The sequence below is a fragment of the Suricata suricatta genome, chromosome 10, assembly GCF_006229205.1.
Source record: "Suricata suricatta isolate VVHF042 chromosome 10, meerkat_22Aug2017_6uvM2_HiC, whole genome shotgun sequence".
Lineage (NCBI taxonomy): Eukaryota > Metazoa > Chordata > Mammalia > Carnivora > Herpestidae > Suricata > Suricata suricatta.
The window spans coordinates 32,005,208-32,025,367 of record NC_043709.1 but is presented as its reverse complement, the minus strand read 5'-3'; the positions used below and the strand labels follow the sequence as shown (position 1 = coordinate 32,025,367).

Genomic DNA, 20,160 nt, shown 5'->3' with positions numbered 1-20,160 from the left:
TCTCAGCACCTCAGTCGTGTGCAGAAATCAGTAAGGGAAAAGTGGCACAGAAATTTGGTTTCTGCCCAGAATACTTACCTTCTCTGTAAGATCTTGGTTCAAATGCTGGTTACCAAAGTAATTTTCTTCAACATCTTTAAATAGATTTAAACTTTAAAAAAAAATGTAACTTTCATAGTTGTTTTCATGATGTTTGCTAACATAATTTTTCCTTATTACATTTATAATAAGTAGGTTAGGATATTAAAAAAAGTGTTTTATGAAGGAGATAGTGGGTACTTTATAAAATATTAAAGAAACTATTTTAATTAATTCTTATGAGTTTGTATCTTTCAGTTATTAACACAATAATCATCTTATAATATGATAACAGGTATTTGAAAAAATAAACACACTAAGATATTTAAGGATTCATTGGCTCTATCTTCTGAGAAACCATCATTATATCATACATAGATATAAGTATCTAACCTCATCATTATATAAGAAAGCTGAGGGCACCCGGGTGACCCAGTCTGGTAAACATCCCACTTCAACTGAGGTCATGATCTCACCAGTCTTGAGTTGAAGCCTCCCATCCAGCTCTGTGCAGACAGCTCGGAGCCTGGAGCCTGCTTCAGATTCTGTGTCTGCCTCTCTCTCTGTCCCTTCCTGGCTTGCACTCTGTGTGTGTCTCTCTCTCAAATAAATAAATAAACATGAAAAAATTAAGAAATAAAAAATAGTTGATGATTATGATAGAAAACAAATGTCTGAAACTACTCTAATTTTTTAATCATGCATTTACTACAGCCAGATGCAATTCTTTCACCCTGTCTCCAACCTCGCTCTCTCTTTATATATATATATAAATATAAATATATACACACACAACACACATATACAAACACTCATATATAACAAGAATTATGTGTTTATATACCAACTATACACACACACACACACACACACACACACACACAAATACATATATATATACATACCAACAAGAAGCATATAAAGAATAAAGAGGCGGTTGCTTGCAACAAGATTTTTCATCTGAATAAATTACATTTTTGTAATGGCTCCTCAAACTAATCCTACCTGTTCTTTTTTAGTCTCTTCATTCTAGACTACTGTTTAATTTGAGGAATTTTTCTTCAGTGTCTGATGTCGTTTCTATATTTTGTGTACTACTATTGCATATTGTTTTAACCTGTATCATCAAGCATTCAAAATTAATATTGCTTCAAGGGCTCCATTGTTAACTCTATTTCTATGAGTTAAAATATTCCATTAAGCTTGGGGAAGCCAAAAGATAAAAACAGAATTCTGAGAAAAGATTTGGAAATAAATAACATTTTCAAATATTCAAGGTTTAGGGAAAAAAGATACCAAAATAGTGTTAGAAGTTTAAATAAATAACTTTTGGCATGCAAAGCTGATCATATATCTTCATTGACCATAATCTGAATAATGCTTTATAGGAATTGGAAGAAACCGGAAGATAATGCATTGACTAAGTTATACAATTTAGTGGAAACTGAAGTGACAAAGCCTACTAATTATTTTATTAGGTAAGCTGTCTGACAGATTGTGGACAGTTTCTGATAAGTTAATCATTCTATTCAGGTAATTGTTTCTAATTATTTCAATTATTGAGTATTTTGGTTCATTTTTCAACAAAATGATTCAAGATGTCCAAACTTTAGCACTTTGTGCTTATCTATGATTAGTAAAAGGCAAAATAATAAAATAATGACTTGATTTAACTGTCGAAATAAAACATTCAATAAAGTAGTTTTAATAAATTTTGTTAAATATAAAACTATTATTTGAATTAAGAAAGTTGTTAACTATGCAGGCTGTCATCATTCAAGCAGTTCTGAACTGATACACAGTATATTGAAAAAAAAATCTATTGTGTAGCTTTTTTAAATCAATGTCTTTAATTCCGTTAATATGAGCCAGAATCAAAGAGTGCGAGACTCATGTTTTGTGGCTTTTTTCTTTAAATTTTAAAGTTGTGATTAATACATTTCATTAATATCAACAAGAATATTTTATTTTTGACTGGAAGTTTTACATGCAATCAGCCTAATTATTCTAAAATATAACTTTCCACATATCACACACACACACATGAAAAAACAATCCATATTTTTAACAGATTGTACAGATAATGTATATACTACTACATAGAGGAGGTTAAAATATATATCTATGTCTAGATCTCTCTCTCTATATATATATAGTATAGTATATAGTATAGTATATAGTATAGTATATAATATGGTATATACTATATGTGTTGTCAATTTACAGCTCTTAACTATGGCAAACGGCAAAAGCGATTTGCTTTACCAAATATAACTAGCTTTTATATATTCACATTACCTATTTTAATAGGAAACATAATCTGGATAATAGTTTTGGTTCTTCTCTTCTTTCAAAGCAGATAGATAAGAGATAGATAGAAAATAGACAAATAGAATATACTGATGTAGCAGATGATAATCTGTTTTGACTGAAAAAAAGGAGATGAATTTTTTTTTAGTTTTTTTTCATATTTATTTTTATTTTAGTTTTTTAATGTTTATTTATTTTTGAGAGAGAAGGAAACAGAACACAAGTAGGAAGGGACAGAGAGAGAGAGAGGGAGACACAGAATCTGACGCAGGCTCCAGGCTCCGAGCTGTCAGTACAGAGCCCGATGCGGGGCTTTTTTTTTTTTTTTTAACATATGCAATTATTCTTAATAGAATTACTGTGAAACTCGGGCCACATTGCTGTATCAACTAAAATGTGTAAGTTTAAGAGTAAAATTTGGTTCACATTAAACATAATTTGTTTGAAAAATGTATATCTTTTATTGATTGAAAATTGGATGAGAGTACTTGGGTGGTTCAGTTGGTTGAGCATCTGACTCTTGATTTCAGCTCAGGTCATGATCAAGGTCAGAGGATTGAGCCCATATTGGGCTCAACAGTAAACATGGGGTCTGCTTGAGTTCTTTTCTCCTCTCTCACCCCCTCAACCAAACTCACTCTCTTTCTCTCTCTCTCTCTCAAAATAAATAAATAAATATTAAAAATAAAAGAAAATTATATGGAAACAAAGGCTCAACATAGATAAATTAATATATTATTAGAATAAACAGCTTGGTAGGGACACCTGGGTGGCTCAGTCAGTTGAGTGTCTGACTCTTGATTTCTAAGGTCAAGATATCAGGGTCATGGGCTTAAGCCCATATCAGTCTCTGGCTGACAGTGCTCGGGATTCTGTATCTTCCTCTCTCTCTGCCACTCCCCCAGTTACACGGTCTCTCTCTCTCAAAATAAATAAATAAACTAAAAAAAAGAAGAAATATGTCAGTAAATGGGAATAGTGCATCTAAGAGCATGGTTCCATATATTTCATTTAAACAGAATCTAAATTTTATGGGAAATTGTAATTTAAATGATGCATACTCAAAACAGTCCAGTGCCATTAAGTATGGTAAGGTATTTTTAATTTTTTAAAATATTTATTTATTTTTGAGAGACTGAGATGAAGAAAGAGAAGGGGAGGGGCAGAGAGAGAGAGACACACACAGAATCCAAAGCAGGCTCCAGGCTCTGAGCTGTCAGTACAGAGCCCAAAGTGAGGCTTGAACTCAAGAACCACAAGATCATGACCTGAATTGAAATCGGATACTCAACTGACTGTGCCACGCGGTCACTCTGGTAAAGTATTTTTCAACATGAAGTCCTCAATATGTTTTCACTGTGATATAGTAAAAAATGAAACAAGCATTTAACTTAACTATAAAGTCTAATCAGATATATAATAAATACATAACCTATCACAAAGTCCTGCAACCAAAATTGTTTTCTCAGTAGGATCCAAAGACCATTGAGCCACTTTTTATTTCCTTTTCTTTTTATTTATTTTTCCCCCTTTTATGGCAATATCAGCTCTATTACAAAATCCCAAATGCCTATTTTCCATCATTTAATTTTGCATTTGAATGGTGTTTAAATTTCTCATTCGTCTTTTCCTTTTTTTTTTTTTTTCGTTTGTTTGGTTATAAACTTCTCCACCATTATAAAGCAACATGTATTTTTAAAAATGTTTTACTATTATTTCTTTTTTGAGAGAGAGAGAAAGCATGCATGCAAGCAGAGGAGGGGCAGAGAGAGAGGAAGCCAGATAATTGCTAAGTGCTATCTGCACAGAGCCTGATACAGGGCCCAGACTCACAAACGATGAGATCATGACCCGAGCCAAAGTCCGATGCATAACTGACTGAACCATCCAGGTGCCCTGAAATGCATTATGTCTTTTTAGATGGATTATAAAAATTTTAACGAATTCATGTGATCTATCTATGTCACATTTTCCTTGTTCAATGCACAAACATTTCTTCCTATCGCCTCAATTCTTCTTATTGTCCTGGGTATTTTCAAGTCAGTTTGAGTGGCAGTTTATAAACCTTTCTTTTTATCAATAGTGGCAGTCTTGGGGGTAGAATTATACTTTGATTAGGAATGGTAGTTCATAATGGGACTGATACTTTTATAACACAGTTATGATTTGAGAGCATTGCTCTGTGTATTAGGTTTCATTTCACCCACTATGTCCCCTTGTTATGCTCAATGTGGCAGATCTCCTTCATTCTCAGGCTGAAACTTCCTGTTTCCAAGGCACCATGGGTGTACTACAGAGAATGCCACAAAGAATATTGGACTTTTGTAAGTGTGAACATCACATATGGCTCAAAACTAGACAAAGATGGTTATACAGAGTAAATGCTCAATTCTCTGCCAGAATCTGTTCATTTTACTTTGCTGGGACTTTCAAAGAACAAATGCCATCTGTGTGAAATAAAATGCTGTTGAAAGATTGAAGAGCATTACTCATCATGGTTCTATCTTAATGGTCGTGCCAAACTGCTCTGTTCCAAAACTTATTCAGGATTAAAACATCCTGATAGACCCAGGCTGCTGCTCTGTCTCCAGAATTTTCCTCATGTAGATAGTACTTTTGATGTACCAATAGGAACCATGTCATTACCAGAAGAGTGAGAATATTTGTGAAACCCTCAGGGATAAAGAACAGTGAGTACCAGTAAGAGCATCAAGGCACCTGATAGAGACAGCAAGGAGTGGAAGTAGTGAGAAAAAAGGGAAACAGCCAGAAGAGGGACAAATCAATGATAGAGAAGACAGTGTTAAGAAACAGTTTAGGAGAGGAAGGAATTTTGCTCTGAATAACCTGCATGTTCTGAATTCAGTGCTGAGGTCAGTATAATTTTGTAAAAAGTGTATTATTTTAATTTCTCAAGTCATATTTCTTTTTTTAAATCATTAGAGAGAGAGAGGAGGGGGGACAGGCAAAGAGAGAAGGTAGAGAGAGAATCCTAAGCAGGCTCCTTGCTCTCAGTGCAGGGCCTAACATAGGGCTGGATCCCAGGAACCATGAGATCATGACCTGAGCCAAAGTCAAGAGTCTGATGCTTAATAGACTGGATCACCCAGGCATCATTCAGTCACTCATTCAGTATATTTTAATATGTTTTTATTATATCGCTTGGGTCTGTTGTAGACATTAAAGATATATTGGTGAAAGCAAAATGGTTTTTTAAATATCTTCCTTCATGGAGTTTGCATTCTTCCTGTGAATTTGGTATGTGACAGAATAAGTGTTATATTGTCATAATCACTATGATCCAGACAAAATACTTAGTAAAGTAAAAACCATGTCAATGCTGACTTCTAAACAAATGGAACTTGTTCTTTTTGGAGAATGTATGTCCTTAGTGTTCTATGAGAAAACTACAAACTCAAATACAAAACCACCTGCTTGAACTTACCAATTAATAATTTTTAAAATGTTTTAAATTGAAGTTAAAACTTATATACAATAAAATTGATAACTTATAAATGTTTGCTATGATGAGTTTTGGTACATGTAAACACCATACAACTAATCACCAAATCAGGATATAAAAATTTTACCAGAGAGTTTTCCTATGAGCCCTCCCTATCAAATTCTTCTATGCATAGGTGATTTATGTTTTTATTTTTATCCTCTAAATTAATCTGGTATGGGTTTTATTTATTTTTTATTATTTTTATTAATTTTTTAATGTTTATTTTTTTGGGGGGGGAGAGAGACACACAGAGAGAGAAAGAGGGAGAGAGAGAAAATCTGCAGCAGACTCCAGACTCTCAGCTATCAGCACAGAGCCCTACGTGGGTCTCAGACCCACAAACCATGAGATCATGACCTGATCCAAAGTTGGATGCTTAACCGACTGAGCCATTCAGGTGCCTCTGGCCTATGTTTTAACCTTATAAGAATGGCATGGTCTAGTAGGTACTCTTTTGTGTCTTGCTTCCTGTGTTCACTACATTATTAAGATTCCCCATGCTGTTAATATATACTGTTTGCTATGTGCACTATAGTACTAAATTTTATTAACATATTATAATGTATCCACTTATCCTGTCATTAACAGTATATTTGGTTATTAATGATAAAGCTCTCTACACATCCTTCTACAAGTATTATATGGACTTTTTTTATTTCTCTTCGGTAAATATCTAGCTACATCATGGTGTAGGTACATAGTATACTTTATTTAAAATATTACTTTTCCAAAATGATTGAGAATTTTATACATCACCAGTATATTTTGAGAGTTTATGCCTATAATTTTGTCTGTTGTCACTCATTTTAATTTAGGACATTCCGGTAGAACTACACTCATATCTCGTTTTAGTTTCAATTTGTATTTCCTTAGTGAATGATAAAGTTGAGCACATTGTTATGTTTTTATTGGACATGCATGCAGATTTTGCCATTTGCACCATGTTTGACATTTTCTTATGCATTTTAAATACAATTCTTTTGTTAGAGAGATGCATATCAAATGTTTGCTCCTAGGCTGTGCTCCTTTTCACAGGATGTAAAATTACTTTTCCCATGTTTTCTTCTCAAAATTTAATGATTTTAGAAGCTCTACACTTACACAAAATTTATCTTAAAATAAATTTTGTATATGATGTAAGGTTTTTATATTTTTCCATTTAACTCTCTTGGCACTTTTGTTTTAAAGCATTTGGTTATATATGCGTGTATTTCCTAGGGTCAATTATGTGTAGACTCTTCTCTGTTCCATTGATCTATTTGTCAATAATACATTGTCTTAAGGAAGCTTTATAATAGGTCTTGAAATCAGGTAGTGTACGTCATCCAAATTTATGCCTGTTTTTGATGTTCTGACAGTTCTAGATCTTTTTAATTCTAGAGTAATGTTACAATAGGTGAGTTAATTAGCAACAATTGGCTGTTGGGATTTTTATAGGGGTTCTTTGAATGTGTAGAATACCTTGAGGAAAACAAACATTTTAACAATATTGAAACTTCCAAACCATGAACATAATTTATCTTGGCATAGACTTTTTCTCAGAAATGTTTTAGTTTTAAGTGCAAAAACATTGCACGTTTTCCATTAAATTTACAAAGATTTTATGATTTCAATGCTATTAAAAATGCATTATGTTTTAATTTAATTTTCCAATTGTTTGTTATTATTACATACAACTGCTTTTTTACTATACTGACCATGTATCTTATTAATTTTGAAAACTTAATATTTATCATATATTTTCTATATTTCAGAATTTTTCACATATTTGGTCATGGAATGTGTGAATAAAAACAGAGTTTACATCTCCCTTTTCAGTCATTTTTTTCCTCATTCTCTTGCCTCATGGTGCTAGAAAAACATCCATGTCTTCTTCCAAATGTTAGGGGGGTAATATTTTGTCACTAAGTATGATGTTACCTTTAAGTTTTCAGAAATATGCTTTATCAAATTGAGGAGTTTTCATCCATTCTCATTTCATTGTGAGTTATTAACATGACTGAGTGATAAAATTGTTGAATGATGTATTCATATGAAATTTCTCCTTTATTAATGTTGCAATTTAGATTAATTGCTTTTTAAATGTTAAATCAACCCTACATTCCATGAATAAGATCCAGTTGGTCACGGTGAATAACACTTTTATTTATTACTAGATTCAGTTTGCCAACATTTTTTTTTTAGGATTTTTTCATCTTTGCTTTTGTTTCATTGAATTACTAGATATATAGGTTAATATATTTCTCAAAACTCAACATATTTTAAGCCATTATTTCTTTGAATTTTTTTTTTTTTTTTTTTGCTCTGTCTTTCTTCTTTTCTCCTGGTAGAACCACACTTAGTTTTGTTACTTGATATTTTTCCACATGTCACTGAATCTCCATTTAACATATATATTTTCTCTGAATCTTCAATTTACTATTGAGAATGTGGGTCTCTCTTCCTTTTACTGTAAGGACACTAATCCTGTCATCTATACCTCATTTACTTCCCAGAGGCTCTACCCTCAAATACTATCACATAGGTGTTTGGGGCTTCAAAATATAAATTGGGATGTTGGGGAAGACACACAAAACTTACGTCCATGAAAGTCATTATGTGTAAAATATTCAGTTTTTAAATTATCTACAAAATAGTCTTATTTTAATAACATAGACACAAACTTTGAATTTGATTTCTCTCAGTCAGAAAGATTATTAAATATGTACTATTCTCACAATGGTCATTGTGTAATAGTGCTTAATTCAAGCTGTACTAGTGACAATCTTGAAACAAAATTTTAGCAGATTTGGAAATATTCTAAATTAATTTTAATACTAGAAGCAAAATTTGTCATTGAGAAGTCATTTGGTTTGTATGCATCTGTGTCTCTTTCTTGTATATAAAATACACAGTGCATACAAAAATATTCATGCAAAATAACAATTGTTTGCATGTAATATTGTGTATTAATTAAAATTCTAGAATGTGAACATACATACTGGTACCAACCATCAATATTTTTAAAAATTTTTTTATGTTTTCTCTTTATTTTGAGAGACAGAGAGAGACAGCGTGAGCAGGGGAGGGTCAGAGAGAATGGGAGATACAGAATCTGAAACAGGCTCCAGGCTCTGAGCTAACTGTCAGCACAGAGCCCGATGCAGGGCTCAAACCCATGAACTGTGAGTTCATGACCTGAGCTGAAGCCAGATGCTTAACCGACTGAGCCACCCAGTCAATATTATGACTATTTACCTATTTGTATATTCAATATACATTTTCGGTATTTATTACAATTTTTGGAAATAATGACAGCGTAGGAGACAGGCAGTGAAAAGGCACAATGTTTATGAGATTCATAAAGCTCTATTTGGATTTTAAAAAAGATTTTACAATATGCTGAGACATTATTGAACAATATTGAACTAAAAGAATGGATTAACAAATAAATATGAGATTTTTAATATTAACGTTAAATTAAATATTTATATTTAATATATAGCATTATAAATTAAACATTGGTATTAAGTAAATACATAAATAAATAAACATAAAATTCCATAACTCAAAGAAGAAAAAACTAAATTAGACAAGTAAGGAAAATAATAATTACTGAACAGGGGCTCTATCTTTATATGTAATTCTGCACTGGACCATAGTAATAAGCAAGCTGTAGTCTGACTGAGCTGTAGTCTGATTGATAGGGCATCAGGTTTTGAGGGCAGAAATGTTGGCAAGATGCACTGAGTTTTTATCATAGGGGAAGGTGATATTTAATTCCAAACCTCCTGATGTTTGTTTTCTTCCTTTGTTCCTTTGTTCCTTCACTCCTTTGTTCCTTCCTTAGCTCCTTCCTTCCTTTGTTCCTTCATTAGTTCCTTCCTTCCTGTGTGCCTGCCTTCTTCCCTCCCTCTTTTCCTCTTCTCTTCTCTTCTCCTCCCCTCCCTTCCCCTCCCCTCCCTTCCCCTTCTCTCCTGTCCTTTCTGTTTCCTTTCTCCCTTCTCTTTCCCCTCCCACTTCCCTTCGCTTCCCTCCCACTTCCCTCCCACTTCCCTTCCCTTCCCTCCCACTTCCCTTCCCTTCCCTTCCCTTCCCCTTACCTTTCCCTTTCTCTTTCCTTTCTTTCATACCCTTTATGTCCTCTTTGGAATTTCTTTGTTACTTTTATTCCTTGATCTCAATTTTCCCTCTCCCCTCTCTTCCCTCTCTACCTCTACCCACTCCCTTCTCCACCTCTCCCCTCTTCCTCTCTCCATTGTACACTCCCTCCCTCCTTTCTCTTTTACTCCACCTCCTTCAGAAATCTTTACTAACCATATATTATATGAAAGACATAAAGAGTACACAGACAAGTATTATATCTAAAGTTTTATATCAGCATTGCCAATATTCATATAAAATCTGGCAAAATACTCCAAAAATATATGGTCATAGAATAAATTAAAATATAAGCATTCCCTTAATTTCCCTTCCTTCCTTCTTTCATTCCTTCCTTTCTTTGATCCTTCTTCTCTTCTCTCTTCTTTTTCTTTTCTTTTCAACATTTACCAAATGCCTTCCATGTATCAGAGACTTTTCTGTGGCATTGCTTTTACATCAAATAGAAAAGGCAAGAGTATAAAGATATTTAAAAATTAAATTTTGAGTATTTACTAAAAGAATTAAATTGTAATGTGTAATCTAGAAAAGTTTTTACAAATATGGAAAAAAGAGGGAAGGAGGTAAGTAGGATTCATATAGAAAATCTATGGAAATTATTTTAATTATGAACTCTAGCTGAAAGATTAATTTCATTCATTTAATCCTCACCAGTCCATGAAGTAAAACAATTACAAGTATTATGATCACCCTTACTTTATTTTTTAATTTATTTTAATCATTTTTTTAGTAAGCTCTAGGCCCAACATGGTGCTTGAAGTCACTACCCAAGCTCAAGTCACATATTTAATATAGCATATATCAAATGCCAGTTCTAAGTAATCTAAACACAGCAAATTATTTATCATAATCCGACAGTAATCTTATGTAACATGTCAGATAAAAGGTGATAAAATTAGTATATGTTCAGTTTTAGAAAAAAAATTAATGATAAAAACTTCACTTTTCATCCCCTTGCCCAAGAATGAAAAATCAATAAACACTTACAAATCATCAAACTCACCAGCAAATGCTTAAAAATAATAATTATATGGAATATAAGAAAACATATAAGGTAAGACATTTTATAATTTTGATAAATTATTCTCAATATAGTTTTTAAAAATGACCTAAAATCAAATCAAGTCCAATGGACTTCAAATCCATTCTGTTCTTTTCCTACAAATCTTATATTTGACCAAGATGACATGTTTTCCTCTGCTTGACTAAACTTTTAGAAAGACTTCTGTCTGTAGGCCTCTGACCTCCCTCTCTCTCCCACCCTTACAGAAACCAGAAGGCCTAATTGCAGAGCTATAATTCTTAGAGAATTTACATCAGAAAAAAATTGTAATTGTAAATCATTTCTCTGTTCCTTTGAGATGTAAATTTTTAAAGAGATTCTTGCCAAGTTTACACCCTAAGATTGCCTTGCTCAAGGACTGAGAAGCATTTCTTTGAAATGTAAACATCAAGGAGATAGTCCTTCAACTCTCTGTCTCCAGGAAGGTAATTGCCTAATGAACTTCAGTGGGCCAGTGTCTGACTCCCAATGTAAAATTACCTTCGGTTATGAAGATATCAGAAAGTTTACCTTTTTCTTGGGTAAGACCAATTAACAAACACAGATGGTCTTTACCCCCTGCACCACAGCATAGAACTCTGCATTAATAGGTTTTTATTAGAGTCTACTTATAATTGAAGAAAATATAACTAATGAAGCCAATGGCATTCAGTGCATGTAACTCTTAGGTGATCTCATATTTCATATTCACCACTACTGTCCAATATTAATAGCATACACATTATTTTTCCATGGATGTAGATAATGAAAGTTGCAAGAAGTATAGTTAAAATTACATTGTGTTCAAGGCAGATACATTTCAGAAAAAATGTAAAAAGTACAGTAGAGATTGTTCTACACTGTGATTTATCATTAGTAACTTTAAAGCTATTATCTTATCTGTATTCTTTAGTCTTTGGAATTATTCTCTTCTAAGAACACTGTGAACCGAAGGATATCATAACTTTGACATGGTTGTGTAAGGACGCAGGTCTGAATAAAACTGACTCCATGACAGGCTTCAAGTTTCCCCTCTTACGTTGGAGGCCTAGGTGTAGGTTTCTCAGAATCATTAGCCAATAAAAGGGCACACATTGCCCAAGGCAGGAGGGACCAGCCTTGTAACACCCAATCAGGAAAGGCCAGCTAACACCCTTAACATTCCTAAGGGCAGGCCTAGAGATAGAAGCTATAGATAATCACTTATTGCTTAAGGCTAGTTACACCCTACATGAGAGTCCTGGGTCCTGGGTCCACTCTGTAATTGGTTAACACTATAAATGTTGTGATTGGGTCCCGCCAAAAGTAACAAACACTCTGGACAATGTGTATGGCTAAAGTTACTGCCAATGATGTTATGGGATAATGATTGGACCCCTGTACCTGTGTCACAATTTCCTGTTACTCCCTCTTCCCAAACCCATAAAAGCCCTACCCTGCCTTTGCTCGGGGCTTTCAGCATGGATGCACTGCGCCAGTAAAGTTTGTGAGTCCGAGTTTAGGCCTGGCCAACCTAAGCCTGTAATAAAGCTCTTTGCTTTTGCATGAGTGACTAGGTCTCCCCGGTGGTCTCTGGTTTTTGGGGACGATATTGTGATCTTGGGCATAACAGTTGCTTTTATATGATACTTAAATTTAGTTTTTAATTGCAACAATTTTTGAAACTTTCAACATTTATAGGGCCCTTAGTATCAGCATCAGGCTTTAGGACACATGAAATTTTTCCTAACCTTATGTTTAATTAATGTAACCACTCTTAAGCAAAACAACTTTTATTTGTCAACTTGATTTTAAAAAATGGTCTGTACCTTCCATCTTCTTGTGGGCAGAAGATTCAAAATCAAGACTAGCCATTATCAAGGGAGAGAGACATGGGAATAAGTGATTTAGCTTGGCACAAATGAGAAAGTGAATTTTCTTCTTCATCACTCCCTAACTCCCCCAGATTCTCAGTTCTCTATTTCAGTCACCAAAGATAAACGTGATAAAGCACCCTGTTACTCTATAAACAAACAAACAAACAAACAAACAAACAAAATTTTCCTGGGTAAAATATTCTGGAATGTTGTTCCTTTTTTGTTAACTATTTTTAAGTGCTTTAAGTTATTTTGTGAGAGAGACAGAGACAGAGCACGAGCAGGGGAGGGGCAGAGAGAGAGGGAGACTAGATCCAAAGCAGACTCCAGTCTCTGAGCTCTCTCCAGTCCAGAGCCTGACGCTGGGCTGGAAGCCACGAACTGTGAGATCATGACCTAATTGAAGTCAGATGCTTAACCAACTGACCTACCCAGGTAGCCCCAGAATATTATTTCTGTGCTTATGTTAGAAATGCTAATACCATCATTCACCTGCCTTCTATCTTGCTTCTTAATATTTATATAAGAATATATATTATTCTCTGTTATTATCTCAAAGATGAAGCCTGAAAGTTTAGACTCACTTTCTACTTTCTTTTCTCTTAAAACCCATTTTCCACCCCACTTTATATACCTACTCCATTCATTACCATGTCCTATCAATTTCAGAATATTTTATTTACATCAAGAATTTTACACACAAGCAAATACACTGTAAGTAAGTATAGTAGGCAATTCATCTAATTTAGGTGTCTATGTTCCTTCAGTGGTATTTTCTGGTCAAGTTGTGGTGTTAATCTTCACTTTCAAGATAAATGTTTCTTTAATGTCTGGATCTACCTTGGGACAAATACTGACTTGGAGATAGAATGTTCATCCACTCTCCTTAGCATTTGCTCTGACAATAATGTGCAGAACTGCAAAAACAGAACTATGAGTAACAAATCAGCTAACTAGAAAGAAGTGTGTTTTGTGAGGTCAACCTGTCTTGTTTCCCAATGTTGGCAGCTTTCCAATCCTGAGACTGGTGTCATCTAATGTTCATCCAGAAGGTCAGCTTTAGTCCAATTTTGGGAATACTCCAGATTTGTTGAGTTCTAGCCTACCCGTTAAGAATCACTAAGATTACCTAGAAACATTAATGAACTACTTTTACTATTTCAAAATACCTTATACACAATTATCATTTATGTATAAACCATCATTTACCTATAGGCTAAATAATGTCAAATGTCTTTGTATTTAATTGGAATTATATCAGTTGCATCTACTTCCACATTACCTCAGATTGTACTCTAGAGTAATATTTATTTTGGTTTTGGATATTTACTTGAATTACTTGGTCTCTTCAGGATAATAGTTTTAAACTTGGCTCACTGATTTGACAGATAGTTGATAAATATTTACTGTATTCCATATCTTGTGCTAGGCACTAGGGATAAAGAAATAACAGACGTCATGTTGCTTTCGGTCTTCTAATCTGATTGGAGAGTGAGGTAAGCCAGCAATATATGCAAGTGCTAAGTGTAACAACACAGTTCTCTGTGAACACAGAGAATGGGTCCCTAACTCAGAATGATCAGAGACTGGCGGTACCACGACAATGAGACTCTTTCCTTTCATTTGTCTTTGAAAGAAAATATCTTATAGCTATTTCTGATCTCAAGCAGGTCTTATTTAGGTCTCATTGCTTTTAATTTCTTGTGTCTTTAATGCCTTTCCAACTCCTTATACTAATTTTTTTTTTTAAATTATATGTCCTTCCTCCACAGGAGCTGGCCAGAAAAGAGTTTCCTCTCTCCTTACATGACTCTACCTATTTTGGCACATGTTGAAAAACACGTTCTGTTGATGTGATCTCAGCCATTTTCTTTGTGCACCACAGTAGCATCTTTTCAAAGACCATCCCCAGATCCATGCGTATCTCTGAGCTTTTGAGCTGACATGTGGCTTAGTAGTTACTAGTCCAGATCTCTTTTCAGAGCTTAGGTCTTCTCAGAAAAGGAAACATAAAAAAGTAAGCTACTTCCTAACATTTTCGTCAAAGAAAGACACTACCTTCCTAAATTTAAAACCTGTACCCCTAGAATTCTGATTTCTCCAAGGCTAGTATGGGTGTGAGAAAAAGAAATGGAAGAATAGCTATTCGTTTGCGTATCCTCTAAACCAACCTTTTCAAGTTAATATAGGTTTTCCTCCTATTCAGTAATGTTTCATCAAACTACCTATAAAACAACCCTATAAACATTCTAATGTACTCCACCCAAGGGCAGTGGCATTACTTTACACTTCTTATAAGATATTTCTGTTGTCACAGGTTTTAGATACAGAGGATGTATATCTTTGAACAAAGTAGAATTGTTGAGAAGCAGGTATAGTCATCTTCTGACAGAAGAAAATAAAATCACTGTGACCTCATGATAAAAGAACTGAAATTAAAAAAAAAAAAGAAAACGGTGGGTACAGCAGAAATTTTAATTTGTATTTGTTTATTGTATTTTACTTTCATCATCTAGCCAATATTACAATATCAATTTATATTAAAGATAGTTATATGAAATATTTAAATACTTACCCAAAAAGAATGGTAAAAAAAAAAAAAGGCACTCACTACTTGTTAGTGAGATTATTGTTTTTTTTTTAAGTTGCAGCAAAAGTTCCTTTTAGGGACTGTGTTTTTAAAAGTAAGCATTAAAGAGTGTGTTCAGTGGATTCAGCTTGACGTGGTCCCCATGGACTTGAGAGTGTGACATGGCCTTTACCAGCTCAATAGCTAACCTCCTGGAACATTAGCTTTGTGCGCCGAAGGATAAGAGAATTTGTGGCTGGAGGACATCTTTCTAATTTACTCGAGATTTCCTGATAACTTTGCCTTTCTGGTTTTTGGCATCAGTGATCTAAATTGACAGATCAATTGGGGACAGAAACATGCACTTGTCAAGTTCCTTCCAAAAGTGAGTCTGAGACCTAAAGCTGCTTCCCAAGAACTGCTGCTGCTCTTCCTATTCAAGGCTGCTCCTACTGGGAGTCACTGCAATAGATTGATTGATTCCCAGATATGGGGCAAAATGACTGCACAGTGGTGAAGTCATGGTGGTACCATATGGTAAGTCAAGGAAATAAGTACCTCTTTTGGCATTTAAAAAAGTTGTTTGAAACTTCACAGTGAATAGAAATAGCAGATAATACCACACTGTTCTTCCATTGCTATATGTAATACTTACATAATTAATCTTTAAACTTAAAAGAACAGCAACCATTAAACGTTTGTATTTAATAATTCTCTAGCACAGACCAATTGAAAGAAATGAAGATATCAATCAGAGTGCATGGAGACACTAGGATTTTTTATTGAAAAAGTATTAGGTACCAATATTCATCCATTACATACCATGTTGGGTTGTATGGTATGTGCTTAACAGGGCTTTGCCCATCCAATCTAAAGTCCAAAGTGAAGGAGAGAGTGTCATCAAAACAATTTGAGAACTACAACAAAAAGATTAGGTGGAGATGTGGAAAGAAAACTTTTAAGCCAAATTTCAATTTTCTCCCTTTCTATGTGACTGTCCAAGGTCAAGTCGCCATCACCCCTTTACTAGACTGCTGTAAATAGTCTTTCTGCTTCCATTAGGTGCTTCTGTAATCTATTCCTCACCTGGGGGTCAAGTTGATCTTGGTAAAACAGGATCAGCTTATGTTGCATCCTAAGTTGCTATTGCATTCCGTAGAGTTTCCCATTCTTTTATGGGCTCCCAGTCTCTATAACCACTTTTCTTGGCCCCACCTCTGTGATTTTATCTCTGACCACTTTTCCAGTTACTTACTATCATCCAGTTATCCTGACCTTTTCAGTTTCTGTCACACTCCAAACTTACTCTTCATTTCTGTGCCTTTATATCTCTTGTATGTCCTGCAGAGAGTCTTTTTCTTCTGAATAATGTTTCTCATCCTCTGCTCAAATCAAATGATGAGAGGCCTTCTAACCGACATTTAGATCACGTATGCTATTCAGTTTCTAGCACATTATCCTATTGTATTTTCTCCAGGATATTTGCCTGCATCTGATTTTTATTTATAGCCCATCTCCACTTTCCTTTTAAGTTTTATGAAAGGAAGGGCCTTATCTGTCTCACCTATTGCTTTATTCCTTATGTCTAAAACAATACTTCAAACATACTATATGCACAATGAATATTTGCTGAATTATAAATGTAAATTTCTTTCATTTGACCCCAGTAGTCTGCTTCTAAAGTTAGGTCAAATTGCATCATATCTGTTTCTTATAGATTTTGGTCTCAGATTCTGTGACATAGAAGTATCTTTGTGACTTTTCCTAATTCTGGAAAAATCTACATTAGATTTCGAGTTATAGGGTAGGGATTGTTTTCTATTAAAATGCTATAATTTATAAGATTCCCCACAATGCATGTATATTTTTATATATTTCAAATTACACATAATCAATAGATAAATGGATATCACCCCTGTCATTCCTTTCCCCAAACCCTGTGCATTTTGCATGTGTTGTATGACTTAATTTCTAGGTTATGTTTTAAATCAGTTTCTGGATTACTCTGGGTGTATCATAATGAAAAGAGCAAGGTTCTTTTATTACAAATGGGGTATCTTTGCATCTTCCATCTTGTTCAGAAGTATATACAAATACACATACACACCTGAGAACAGTATTTGAAGTGTACCAGTTTCATTAGAAATTGTTATATGTAACTTTGTGATAAACAATGCATAGTCAGAAATAGAAATTCTCAAAGAAGCATTGTTCTAGTACACATCATACAGGCATACTCCCTTGTATAAAAAGCAGAAATATAAGCTCTCTGAGAAAGGAAAATAAAAAATCAGAAATACGTATGTCTCCTTTTTAAAAGAGAATCAGCTCTAATTTAAGGAGAACTCTAATGCAGATCACATAAAACTGAGAGTACATTTAAAAATCAGGTGTGCTACTTTAAAAGTATCCCTTTGTGCAGAGAAGAAAACAAAATTTACAAGCTTTTAAACTAAACAGTGATCTTTGGTTAAATGAAAATCAAATTGAAACAAAGGTCTCCAGTAAGATTAAATTTAATTACACTCTGTTCTCCATCAAAAGTGACAGATTTTTCTATTATATACTCCTGACACTGAGTGAAATAAAAAAGTCTCTTATTGTCACATTGTTTTATTGCAAAGCTGTTTCTATTCATCTAAATTATACCTTTATATTTGTATGAAAGTCAAAGTCTGAATAGCATGTTTGAGTTAATTATGGAGCACTGTAAAAAGAAATCTCTGCTAGCTAGGAGATGAATTATACTAAATTTTAATCTCTTTGGAAATAATTGAACTCACAATGAACTTTTAAGATTTTGAAATTTTGTTATCATTATTATTCCTTTCTTACCTTTCCATTGTTTTCGTTTATTTGTTTGTTTTTGTTTCGGTCATATTTTTTTTAAATCTATATGTAGTGCAGTGGAGATTTGCATTTTTGAACTGGTACTCTCCTTTGTACAGATGTTAACATGAAGGTTAAATATAATGAAAGTGCTTAATAATCTTTGGTTCTAAATACAACATATAATTCTAAATACACATTTATTATGCAAATTTATATGTACTCATTGAGTTAAATTTTTGAGGGAGAAAACAAAACAAAACAAAATCACCTGTGTGTAAAAATGAATCTATGATATTAATAAATATGCAATATTTTCCCCATAGCTTTTGGAGATCTGATACCATCATGTGAGAAATACAGTCTACTGACAGGAAAAGAAGCAGATATAATATAATATCATAAATGCTATGATAGGAGCAAGTTTAGAATTTGTACAAGAAAGACTTGCTGGAATTTAAATTGGGTCTAAAGAATGATGAAAAGTTACATATTACTTAAACCAGAACCACAGAATTTTCAAAGAATTTGAGCATGACACATATGTGAATAATAAGAAAATATTCTGTATGGTTGGAGTAAAATGTATGAAGAGAGTTTCTGGGAATCTATATTTACTAGTGAGGACTCTGTGTCAACTCCTTTGTTCTTTTTCCTTCCCTCTTAACATCTGGAAATAACTTAGTCCTGGTAAAAGTTATATCTATATTTCCTTAAGCCTCCAGCATTTCCTTTATCTTATCAATCTCACAACTCCTCTATGTAATGATCTAGGTTTCATCCCTTTACACATATTCCTGGGCATCTATTTTGCAATTGGCTTCACCCCTCTTCTCAAGTGTTATTGGTGATTGTTATCCCTCTCTGCTATAACGTTCATCAGGATATAGATATTAGGTAATGTCCTCTAACTCTTAAAGAAACTATTCTTATTCCACAATCCACTTTGAGTAGTGTTCCACTTAACTGCTCCCATTTACACACACACACACACACAAACATATTCTCTAAAGACTGGTCTATATTAATTATCTCACCGTGTCTTTATCCACTCCTTTTAAACTCCTTCCAAATAAGCTTTGTTTCCATTATTCCAGTGAAAACTCTCTTGTCAAGACCATTAATTGCCTCCAGATTGTCAAATCCAATGACCTTTTTATTCCTCCCAGTCCTTGATAAATTCCTCAGCTTTTGATACGTTTGATCTCTAGCTCCTTGTTGTTGTTCTTGTTGTTTTATGCTCTTATTTCTCTTCCCCTCTCAATGAATTCTTTTTAGCCTTCTTTTATGGTTTTTCCTCATTTTTTCAACCTCCGAATAATGCTGTAGCCCAGTACTGAGTCTTTAATTAGAACTTGTATCCACATACTACATCTCAGACCTGACTTACAGACTTTGCCCTTCCTCTTTTCACTACATTCCCAATGGCCTTCTACTTCCGCATGTGCCTATTTCTAGGCATTTGCTATTTTTGCTTGGAATATTATTATCTAAATATTTGGATAACTTCTTTCACATCTCTGATCAAAAGTCATCAAGTCAGAGAGATGTTGATTTACATATTATTTAATAGCCATTCTCTCCCTTAATCCTGCTTTATTTTCTTTCTAGTACTTGTCATGTGATATAATTATACGTTTGTTATTTTCCATCTATATTCACTAGAATACACACAAGAAGAGTAGTTTTTGTTTTGTTTGCTGCTATTGTCCCAGAATTTAGAACTTGGTCTATAGCAAAGTTGACACTGAAAAATTCTTACTAAATTACCATTTAATTGGGATCAAGATGCAGGGAAGATGATTGGTTCTCAAAAAGAGCTGGAGGGTGC

General features: G+C 33.8%; 1 long non-coding RNA gene across 1 annotated transcript in view; it reads right to left on the bottom strand.

Annotated features, from left to right (window-relative positions):
• LOC115305632 overlaps positions 1–20,160 on the bottom strand; it is a 70,273-nt gene that overhangs the window by 39,863 nt on the left and 10,250 nt on the right. The window lies entirely within an intron of this gene.